General features: G+C 34.1%; 1 protein-coding gene across 2 annotated transcripts in view; it reads right to left on the minus strand.

Annotated features, from left to right (window-relative positions):
• LOC126892555 (irregular chiasm C-roughest protein-like) overlaps positions 1–13,026 on the minus strand; it is an 821,138-nt gene that overhangs the window by 103,382 nt on the left and 704,730 nt on the right. The gene's annotated exons all lie outside the window — the stretch shown is intronic.

Raw genomic sequence — 13,026 nt, forward strand, 5'->3', positions numbered from 1 at the left:
TCTTTTACTCCTCCGAATATCTTTCCTAGGACACTCCGCTCGCAGATGTTCAGCATATTTTCATTTAAGACGTTTGGATAAGACGAACAAATGCAGAGATCAGAGAGCTGTACCTGTAACCAGAAATTAGCCAGATCGTCCATTTGTGATAATTCGAAAAACCTTTGACTGGAACCTTTCAAGATTTCAATGTTGGAGTTTGATGCAGTACCCTAGAGTTGTATTCCGTAACTCCATATTGTCTTCAAGATTGCTGTGTAGACAAGAAGTACTTAACTTAATAAATAAGAAATTTATAAAGAGTTTCACTTCAATAATTACCTATAGCTTCCAATAGTCTACCTACAATAAGGCTCCAATTCCGTAACTTGTCCTAAATAGAGCATAAAAAGAGCTATTAGAAATATTGGCTTTTTTGCTGCCTATGCTCGTCAAATTACAAACATAAATGACGTTGATATCCTTCAAAATTAAGGAGTCAAAAGATCGCCAGGTAAAAAGACGTTACAATTCCTCCTTGAATTACGCTTTTACTGCACATAAATCATCGGCTTGTGACAGCTGAATACATAATTCTTGGGGTATTTCTCAAAAGTAGAGTATTTTTTTGTGGCCGGGTTTAAGAAATTTGCTGAAAAGTTTGCTGGAAAAGCACTGAGATTGGCGTTTTTAAAAAGAATATTTTTAATTGCGTCTGAAGGCCTATGACTGTAGAGTTGGGGTGAGTCGTTCCACTCAATGTATCAATTTCTGAGTATGATTCCCTGCTAGATTTATTCAGTTTAACGTTCAATTTATCGGTTTTGTTGTGCAAGAATAAAAACAGTTAAAAAATATATTTGAAGCAAAGCTTCTATCTGGCGTTGTATTAATTTTTCTCTATACTAACATGTAAAGTAGATCGTCACAAAATAAGCGACAGGAAATGGCTGGAAGAGTCCATTTATTCGACTAGGGGAGTTCGTTATACATGTAAACATTTCAATTTGGGAATCACATGTAGCATTAATTCTTTGTAATTTTGAAAATGTCGAATGAAGAATATTTATATCACATGTGAAAGATAAATACAGCAGTTGTGGTAGTGCTGGAAAAACACGTGGTGAATCTATACATGACTAAAATAAACAGTTTAAAATGTAAAGTATCTTTGAATATTTTCAATAATTTTTTATGAAAAAATTATTGAAACTAGTCATAAGTTGTTATTTTGAGTTGAACTTTCTGTACTGAATCTAAAAATATTATTTGAAGTTTTAAAAATAGAGCAAACATAGTACGAAGCTTCGCACTAGTCTACAGTACTGACTATTGTACCACTTTTTTTTTCGAATTACGACACTTTTTCACGTCTTTTGCTAGTAAGTCACAAGTCACTAAGTCTGAACAAAATTGTGGCTAAACTAACTACAACAGGGGTTCAAATGGAGTAGTGATGCGCAGAATAAGACGATTCGTCCAGTTAGCATCACTAGCATCTCCTACTCAATTACGACACTGTCCTCCACGTGGCGAAATCCCGAAAACCCGAGAACCTTGTGGTGGATTGTGGTAACCAACTCCAGTGGGAAACAGGGTCAGGGCTCAGTCTAGGACGGGAGAAATGGTCTTCCGAAGAATATGGGGTTGGGCTGAGGATTAACTACCTCCACCTAGGAGAACGATAAGTTGCTAATGTTCAAGGAAGAAAAGCCGGCCTTATTAAACGAAAACTGTGCGAGAAAAGGATACACGATTTGAGCTCTCTAAAATCTCTTAAATGAACTAGATAGATACAATATAGACATAACTGCCATTAGATTAGAAACAATATGTAATGAAAAAAGAAAGCATATGATTTTCTACAGTTGAAATCTTAAAGATCACAATATTGGGGACTGGATTCATAGTGTAATAGTTATTTATGTATCAAGTCAGTAAAGTGACTCTTTATCGAACGAGTCTGATATTACGAGAAGAGCGAGCGAGGCGAGTAACAGACGAGTTCGATAAGGAGTCTTTACTGACGTGGCGCATACAAAATTTTATCGCCAACATATATTTTTTAAATTTAATGTCGTCCGAACCACTGGGGTTATAAACGACAACAATGGAAAATACATATTAAAAATAAAAAGAGATTGTGATATTAAGTAAATACATATGTACTAACAAAAAGTATACCTGAAAAATTTCTGATACAATTCAATGTCTTTTATTCCTATTTCCATTAAAAACTGTATGATATTGTTGATATTTGTATTGTCTCTAAGAAGCTCAGATATGTCCCTGGGAAGGTTGAGTTTACTTCTCGTTTGCTGGTATATTTGACAAATCGGTTAAAATATGTTTTATTGATATAAAATAATATTTGCCAACATAATTTGATATTGGTTTTAACACTTACTTGCAATTTACAATTTAAGAACTTTTAAATTTTAGACGTCATAATAATTTCATGACAGTGATGACAGATAACTTGCAAGATGACCGCTTTCGATTTTTAATCGATAGTTACCAATATTGAATAATTACTTAATCGGTAAAGCTTTAATTTATTTTATATGAATATAATTACAAAATACTACAGAATATCACTTTTTGACATAAATGTAATTAATAATATCGCAAATTGCGTACAATATTTTTAATAATTAAAGTAAATAAATTGTAAGTCCACTCAAATACTCGCCATTCGATTACTGCCATCGACCACTTACATTCAATCTCGGTTAATTTGATTAATCGTGGCAGGTAAAGTAAAATTCTTCTTTCAGTACAATAAAGTGTTACTTTACTGCCGCAAATGAGGGCAAATGAGTACAATAATGAATGACTTTAGTGACGGTTGGGGATAAAGTATATAATGAGATTTCAGAGCCATTACACCCAAAATGTATTTTTTAAGGCTTTATGGACGTTATTTTAAAGTTAAAGATAAAGAAGAGTTTTATGGTGAATTACAGTTCGAATACCAGTCGTGTCCAAAAAATAGTATATAAGTAATCTATGGAGACGTAAACGCAAAAGTTGGAGGGAACAGCAATTCTAAACCACAATATGTACAGTTGAGTCCGCGAATCTTTACCCGTGCGTCATCATTTAAAGCATACCTACGAAATAAGTCGATGATAAGTCGGAAATTGAAATTTACTAAACGCAACAGCAAGTAACAGTAAGTGACTTGCTGTTGCGTTTAGTAAATTTGTAAGCACAATCTTCCTGAGCAATCAAATGACAATGACAGTAGGTTAATAAACTAGTAAGATCACCTAACATGGTGAGTGCCACCATATACGCTGTGAGCTCGTACGTAGAAGGGATATTTACAAATTCTCGAGCGCCAGTAGTGACAAGTCTGTAAACGATTACTGGAAATTTGACATAAATGTCAAAGTGATTAATTTAAAATTAAAGTTAAAAACATTAATTATAAAAAGTATTAGTTTGTCAAAGCTGTGTTATATATTTTTACCTTAAATATACAATATGTTTTAAATACTGAATTTAAGTTTTTTTAATGTTCCGTAATATCTAATTATAAATTAATATATTAATCTTACCGCCATCTATACGATAATTGTGAAAGTATCCGAAGTAAGAAATTCATATTTTATCAATAGAACGTCAAAATGATTAGCAAAATCTTAAAAAAATCGATTGTAATTGAATTACTTTTTTGCGTTGTAAATATTAAGCGATAACAATTAAATAATAAATTAAAAAATTACCAGTGAAAGTTGATTAGTAATCCGCCAGGAGCGACACCAGCGAAGCTCACAGCGTATACTGCGCTCGAAAAGATATAGGTACGCACCTGGAAATTACCATACGGACCTAACAGTGAACATGATAGATCATAGTAGATTGAAGACACCAATCATATTTAATTAACGTCCGCACCAGAAAAGCAGCAAATGCTGATTCTGATCACTTCTTCTCCTTCATATGCCTTATCCGTTAAGGACACTGGCGATCATCATGGCCAATTTTACTTTACTGCAGCAGTTCTGAAGAGTTCTATTGTTGTTTTTTCACTCCACTGCTGTAAAATTTTCAACCAGGGCATGCGTCGTCTCCCCGATGCTCTTTTTCCTTCCACTTCCTCTTGTATAGCCAATCGCATTAACTCATATTTTTCATTTCTTAGTATGTGACCAAAGTAGCTCATTTTTCTTCTCTCCATAGTGTTGAATATCTCTTTTTCTTCATCTTCCTTAATGTTTCCGTGTTTGATGCGTGTTCTGTCCATGATATTTTCCACATTTTTCGATAACACCTCATTTCAAAGCGGAAAAAGCTTTTTCAGTTGGGTTCGTAATTGTCCAGGCTTCAACTCCATATAACTCGTACTCCTCTTCTTGTAGGTATCTGATCACTATGTAGTCGAAAGTGGGGTAAGGTCCAGATTTTCAAACATCATAAAGAAGAGAGACTTTCAAACAATGGGAGCATATTATTTATTTGTAGTTCCATAGAATCAGTCCTATGGAACGATCCGTTGAAGAACCGCCTTACCTCTATTACACTGCGTGTTTTTATACCACTAACTTGAATGAATACAAGATAAATTATGATTAAACTTTTCTGTCTGGCAAAGCACAGGAAAATTATAAGTATACCGAGCCAAGATATGGAATTGTGCTTGGGGAATTCTATATTACTGTTGAGGATAAATTATGATGTCTGATTTTTTATAATGTGGACTCAGTAAGATATATCGAATGTTTTTTTCAGTTTTTCATTGTTGTGTCTACTATAAGGAGCAAAAATATTTTAATCGTCTTTTGGTGATAATTTTATGAATTTAACTTTAAAAAGTCTTCATAACTTTCCAAATTAAGCTAGAAATTACAAATACCTACTCCTGACTATTTTTGAGCTTAAATACGTTCTTAAAAATTGATTATTTCGTTATATTTATTAACAATTTTTACTTTTATAGTTATTAAGGTACCAAGGGTATTATAAAGATAATAACGCTTGAGGTCAATGGTGTATATACCGAGGGCCTTTGGCCCGAGGGATATACGTTGACCGAAAACGTTATTATCTATAAAACCCGTGGTAGCCTTCAACGATTAATGTCCGACCAAATTATTCTTTATATGCAAAAAATTTGAATGAATTTTGAATTAATTAGTTTTCAAATAAGTACATTTACCAGCAATAGTCGTAACGTAATTGTGGTAACCATAGTTTTACTTAGGTTGTTATTTGTCAACTTGAGAGTTTAACTAGTTATTTAAATTTAATACCCTAGGGAGTTATTTCTCAAAATAACTCACTAGGCATTATATCATACTTAACTGACTTCGAAATCATATCATTATTTATCAAATAATATACCCGTCGGACATTAACAATATAAAATGTAAGATATTAGAATTATTTGCTAATCATCCACAAATATCCGTAATTTGGTATGTCATCAAATGTATTAGGCCTGGATCCCCCGTACCAAAAAAAGAGTTGATTAATAGCAAGCTGAAAATTTGTTAATAGCTTAACGGTGTCTATTTGGACAAACTTTGATGTATGGGAACACTGGAACAGGGAAGTTTTAATTGTGGAACTGGTTAAAAGTTTAGGTTAAAAATTTGGAACGTTATACTTCGAAAATATCCCATGTATTTTGTCGGACAGAACTTCCAATTGATTTGTTACCCTTTCATTAAACTCTCGTGCAAAAATCAGACTGGTATTTATCAATAACTGTGCATTTTAATAAGACAGGAATTATGACAGGTGATAAATAGCAGTCTGATTTTTGCATGAGAGTTTAATGAAAGGATAACAAATCAATTGGAAGTTCTGTCCGACAAAATACATGAGACGTTTGCGTAGTCTGACGTTTCAAATTTTTAACCTGTTCCACAATTAAAACTTCCACTGTTCCAGTGTTCCCGTACTTCAAAGTTTATCCTACTAGACACCGTTAAGCTATTAACAAATTTTCAGCTTGCTATTAATCAACTTTTTTTGGTACGCGGGATCCAGGCCTATAAATGTTTTCTTCGTGTATTAAAATTAGTGATATATATCTCCGAGTAATAGTTCGTACTATTTATTTGTACATTAAGGACATAAAGCCCCTAAAGTAATAAATTGTTAAATATATTTGGGAATATTCATGAAGAATTTTTTTTAATATGTCAGTATCTCTATTGCGTACCTTCTGAGCAATAACTCAAATTGTAGAAATAATTCTCCTGATACGAGAAGAGCCGCAATCTGTATATATTCCCCAATTTATCAAACCATAAATAGAATCCCCAATTCTGATTCAAAGGACTTTGCATATTTATTTATCCCCCAGCGGACGAGAGGCAGGGAAGTGAACAGATGGTGTGATGTGTTAGCGAGTCCCTTTCTCAGGACCTTATGGGGCTTAAATGCCGTATGAAATTCCAGATCAAACTGTTTATATTATCCTTTTGAGGACTGTTTACTTGGCGAGGTCACTTCGCCGGGATGAAAATTGTCGCAACGACGGAACATTAAGATCATCGTTCAGCTTAGTGTCCGAAATGGGCTTCAATTATTGCGGACTGCGGAGCCGATGGGCTGTTTGGCAAAGGGTACCGAATCGTTGTAATTCGGGTCAAAGTCAGTGATGTGTTTAAAATGGGTTTAATATACTTAACTTTTTATTTTTGATGTTTTCGTATTACTAAGAGGATTACGAGTTATTTTAAGGGAGAATTTCAAACAAAATTAGACAAGCTAACCAGATAGAAACATTGGGTTTTTACTAAACATCCTTAATTATTATGTTATAGTACCTAATGAAAAAATTGAAAAAGCGTTTGACAGAGTGCGCCACGATAGGCTAAGAGACATTATTTTAAGAAAAGACATAGATAATAAAGATCTGCGAATAATTCTCAACTTATATTGGAATCAGAAAGCTAACATCAAAATAGAAAATGAGATATCAAAAGCAATAGAAATACGTAGAGGAGTACGACAGGGATGCATTTTGTCACCATTGCTATTTAATGTATATAGTGAAAGCATCTGCCAGGAAGCAATGGAGCATTTTGCAAGCAAATGAAGGAATCGCAATCAATGGAGAGGCTGTAAATAATATTCGATACGCGGAGGACACTCGACTAGTTGCAAGAACAGTAGAATAATTACAACGATTACTTACAAACATAAATATTGCTTGCAACAATTATAACATAAACATTAATATAAAAAAAACAAGTATATGGTCTTCAGTAAAATCATGACACAACCGGCACATATTAGTATAAACGGCATTCAAATTGAAAAAGTATCAGGTAACAAATACTTGGGAACTTTAATAAACGAAACTGGAGACCAAAACAATGAAATAAAAAGACGTATCGAAATTGCCACAGCCACCTTCATAAAGATGAGAAAATTCTTGTGCAACAGAAATAAAAGCATCCCTATACGATTAGGAATGCTAAGAGGCTACGTATTTAACACGCTATTATACGGTGTAGAGGCCTGGACTCTCAAACAGAACCACATAAAAAAATATTGAAAGTTTCGAGATGTGGTGCTACCGTCGAATGCTGAAGATAAGTTGGGTTGAAGAATCACAAACCTTGAAGTAATACGAAGGATAGGAGAGACGCAGATATGTTGTTAACGATAGAACGAAGAAAACTCGAGTATTCGGGTCACCTAATGAGAGGTCATAAATACGCATTACTTCAAAATATAATGCAAGGAAAAATAGAAGGAAAACGGAATCCAGGCCGTAGAAGAATGTCATGGTTGCGGAATTTGAGAGAGTGGTTTGGCTGCACCACTAATGAACTTTTTAGGTCAGCTGTAAACAAAGTCAGGGTAGCCTTGATGATTTCCAATCTCCGATAGGAGTGGTACAAGAAGAAGAAGAATGATAATTTAACGATAGTTAGTGTCCAATATTAATCGACTTCCTTACTAAAAATTCCTACTACTGTTTCACCCCACTCCCTAGTTCAAACTCTTCACTGTTGGCCTGCAAAGGCAACAGAAGTGCGAATATACTCTTCCTCTATTTGATTGTCGACCACGGCCGCTGATGACAGTTTTTCATCACTGCCTTCTTCACCTGAATGCAAAAATACTCGTGCCTTTAATTTGGGCTAAATATCAATAAGAAAACAAATTTTGTAAACAGTAATCTCTCTTGTGTGCTAGATTTCGTTTGGCAACACATCTCTGCAAAATAAGACGATAATCCGTTAATGAGTTAAAAATAATTACAATTCGTGCACGAACCAGTTGAACCACGTGTGAAACCGGTATATGTTACGTGATAGAATCGCGAATGGTGAATCAATGACCAAACAGAATTTTTGGTGAAATTTTTATAAACTTACTTTATAATATTTCTTGTTTATCATAATCCCTCTAAATTTCCGATTGAACCAGCAACCTAAAAAATATACAGCCCACGCAACTGAAATTATATTAATTATTTCGAATTTCACATATATTGTACACTTCTCATCATAGAATTACTTCGTAAACCTTTCAGTAACAACACTGTAGTCGAATATATTTCGAGGATAATAAATTTCAGGATTTATCGTGGCTTCTGGTATGATAAAGTATTTAATATTATTTTAGCAAATCTGTCAGGAAATATTACAGAACATGACAATGGACATTAATTTATTTGAAGCGTTTGCAGCAATCATAGTTAATGAATATGAATGAATGAAGTTTTGATTCATTTATGCAACATGGAAATATTCATAATAAAAAATGTAGGCTATAATTTTTAAATTAGATACTGTTATTGTTGACGAAAAGTGTATTTCACATAAAAATTCAAATCTGATAAGACTTTTTAAAAAATAGAGGGCCGTTCAAGTGTAGGAAGATAACAAGTTTCTTAAGTTAAAAACATTCGTGAATGGACTCAGATCTTCTTTAAGTGCCATTTCGCTCGTCGGAGGTTGGCAATCATCACAGCTATTCGGATTTTAGAGACGCCTGCTCCGAAAATATCTGTTCCATTCTCTCAGGTTGCGCAGTCACGATATTATGCGTCTCCCTATGCTTCTTTTTCCTTCAATCTTTCCCTGCATAGTCAATTGGGCCAAGTTGTATCTCTACACGTGTAATATATACGAGATATTCTAATTTTCTTGTTTTGTTGGTATTTAAGATTTCCATTTCTTTATTCATCATTCTCAGAACCTCTTTGTTTGTGACGTGTTCTGTCCACGATATTTTCAGAATTCTTCTGTACACACACAGCTCAGATGATTCTAGTTTTTTCATTGATGCTACATTCAAGGTCCAAGCTTCAATTTCATAAAACAAAGTCGAGAAAACGTAGCATCTAGCCAACCCAACTCTTAGCTCCAACTTCAAATCTCTTGTGCAGAGCACTTTTTCATTTTGTTAAAATTCGCTATAGCCTTTTCTATTCTGATGTTTATTTCCTGGGAGTAATCACCTGTGGAGTTGATTATTGTTCCAAGATATGCATATTGGTCGACTCGTTCGTTTATGAAGAGATTGTCGTTATTTCTTGAGTTTTCGATATTCTCATAAATTTTGTCTTCTTATAAATTTGATATAATCCTGATGTGATTGTAGTCTATTTTCTTTGATTTTAGGACATGCATTAATTTTTGATGTCGTACTTTGTCGAATGCTTTATTATAGTCAATAAAATACGCATATATATCTTGATTAACGTCCAGGCACCTTTGTATTAGTGTATTAAGTGAAAAGAGAGCTTCACGAGTTCCTATGCCTTTGCGAAACCCAAACTGCGTATACAATTAAGTAATTGCGTGTACATGATAAAATTGACTCACACAGTACAGGACAGTTTTACTCCATGTTACAGAAGATTGAGAAGCCTTCGCAATGATGATCGCCAACGTTGGATAATAATTCTGATATGGCACGTGAAGCAGAAAGCACTTGTTGGTAATAATTGTGCAAGACAACGATTTTTTATATCAGGAACTTACGAAAATAAATACTAATACTATTAAAATTGAATGTTAATATTCAATTATAACCTGTAGAGTAAATTGGTATTTATTGATCTTGAGAAAGCATATGATAGAGTTCCTCGAGAGGTTCTGTGGTGGGCACTCAATAAGAAAGGAGTCCTTGGCGAATATGTAAAGATTGTGAGAGATATGTATGAGGGAGTAACGACTAGTGTTAGAACAGGTGTATGAAAGACTGATAAATTTCAGGTGAAAGTAGGATTGCACCAAGGCTCGGTGCTTAGTCCTTATTTATTTTCATTAGTTTTGGACCAGATAACAGCGAAACTACAGGGTAGTATTCCATGGTGCCTAATGTATGCTGATGATATAGTGTTAATAGGAAATAGTGAAAGAGAGTTAGAACAAAAACTGGAACAGTGGAGACAAGCTCTGGAGGAAAAAAGTTTAAAACTTAGTAGGACAGAAACAGAGTATTTGGAATGTTCATTTAAAGATGGAGTTACTACAAATAAAATGGTATCTTTGGATGGTGAAATGATTGTGAAAAGCAATAGTTTTAAGTACCTAGGATCGGTATTACAGAGTAATGGAGAAATAGATGGAGATGCATGCAGTAGAATTAGGGCTGGATGAATGAAGTGGAAAGAAGCGAGTGGTGTGTTGTGTGACAGAAAAATTCCAATGAAGCTGAAGGGAAAATTACATAAAACAGCAATAAGACCGGCTATGATGCACGGAACTGAATGTTGGGCATTGAAAAAAAAAGAGGAACAACGAATGCATGTGGCGGAAATGAGAATGCTTAGATGTATGAGTGGAGTGACAAAGAAGGATAAAATTAGAAATGAGTATATTAGGGGAAGTCTAGGTGTGGCACCAATTGATGCCAAAATGAGAGAGCATAGGTTAAGATGGTTTGGTCATGTTCAACGTCGAGACGTTAATCACCCAATACGAAAAATAGCTGAAGTGCAGATTCCTGGAAGGAGTAGGAGAGGAAGACCAAAGAAGACCTGGGGGGAGACGATAAGGCAGGACATGTTGGTAAAGGGGATTAACATTGATATGACCCAAGATCGAATAGTGTGGAGAAATGCAATTAGGGAAGCCGACCCCGCATAGGGATAAGGCAAAGAGAATGATGATGAATCTGTAGAGTAAATTGTACAGTGAATTAAACACTTTGTTTCATTATTTTATCTGATTTATAACAACAACTGCTTAGCTATAATCCCAGAAAGCGAGACACTCTAATCCAACACTGAAACGATTATATTTGGAGAAAGTTAAAATCTGATACCAAGCCCTCCTAAGTATCGATTTCCTTTTCAAAAACTTTTTGAGTTATGGCCACCCAACGGTGCACCTCCCAAAAAGTAGGCTCTACCATAAACTTTTTCATTTCGAAACACGTTAATTCTTCTTCGGTCGGTTCCAGAGATGGCTTCAGTGAAAGCAAAGTCGTTTTGGGGATTTATATTCATTTAAGCATACATTCGAATACAGGAGGAAAAGGACACTGCACACATCTTATGGAAAATATACTGCCATTCAAATGAAATAAAATTTACTTGAATAGGTTCGTCTTGATTTACACTAATTTCATATCGTTTCACCAACTCTCTAATTTGAATAATAAGAGCGTAAATTGATAAAAATAAATCTAAAATCAAATGGGAATGTACGTGTGTCAAAGAGAGAGAGAAAAAAAAAGAATGTGTGTACGCAGATAAGAAGTTATACTTCTATTATATATATTATATTATGATTTCAACGAAATCAATATACTTTAAACAGTTTATTTATAGTTAATTTAAATATTAAACTAATTTTAATACTTACTATATACTTTCCAAAAATTTTTATTAAAACAATACCAAAAATTAAAAAAATAAAAGAATAAAACACACACAAACACATTGAAAAATGCCACAATGAAATGATTTCTGAACAATAATTGTTGCCCAAAATTTTAACTAAATACGTATTTTCTGAAAAAAATTATATAATGATATACTAACAATCATTAAATGTATAAAAAAATATAACTTGCATTGGGGATCGAATCCGCTTCCCGTCGATCCCGCCGATCGAAAATCAAAGCGCTTTCCCACTGCGCCACCTTCGCGTATCTGTCATGTGGGAATTTACACCAACTGAACGTTTACACCATAAACTTTTTGACAGTTGTTTATTACTTATATGAATTTAATCAAACTAGTTTGATTTTTGTAGAATTAAACGAATATTTTGTGGAATAACAATATACAGTACGACCTGCCATATCCGGACCTGTCATATCCGGACCTCCCCATATCCGGACGGTTCTGCCGTCCGGATCTACCGAGAAAGGCAGTCCTGCTGTTGGACAACGCACCCTCTCATCACGACCTAAAAGAACTAAAAGATGGCGAAATAATGTATTACAGAATCTATAAAACGTGTCTATCGACGAAAGTTATTGACGGCGTTGATTACTGGAATGTATGAAGAAGAAAACGTTTCAGAGTTCAGAGATACTATAAAAGAAGTGGTCACAGAATTGGTCTTGATATCCGGATTTTTTCATATTCGGATCGGTATGTCGCCACATTGATCCGGATATGGCAGGTTTTACTGTATTAGGTAAATATTGGTAGAAATTTTGATGGTAATCAAATTATGTAAATCAAAGCACTACATATCTACTATTTTGGTAGGTTCATTTTAAATTTTCCAAATAGGTAGGTACCTATGCATTTTTTTTATTAGGATACTGAAACATTTACAATTATTACGCACCTGTAGCTTTTAAAAACTATTTAAAAAGTGACTACAATTATAAACTTGCTTTTTTCTCTGCCATCACAACAATAAAAACTAATATACACAACATTTTTGTTTATCCATAATCTCCATATTGAACAATAGGACTTTTCATCGACTGTCATTTGTTTCGAGCGTCTGTCATATGTTGTATAATCTGTGTATGATATTAACATATTAATATACACGGATTATACAAGATATGATAGAAGCTCGAAACAAACGACTGTGAATGAAAAGCTCTATTACTGACAGATGATTTTAACACCCAATCAGATCCCGTATAACGTTT

The sequence above is a fragment of the Diabrotica virgifera genome, chromosome 9, assembly GCF_917563875.1.
Source record: "Diabrotica virgifera virgifera chromosome 9, PGI_DIABVI_V3a".
In the NCBI taxonomy this organism is placed as follows: Eukaryota; Metazoa; Arthropoda; class Insecta; order Coleoptera; family Chrysomelidae; genus Diabrotica; species Diabrotica virgifera.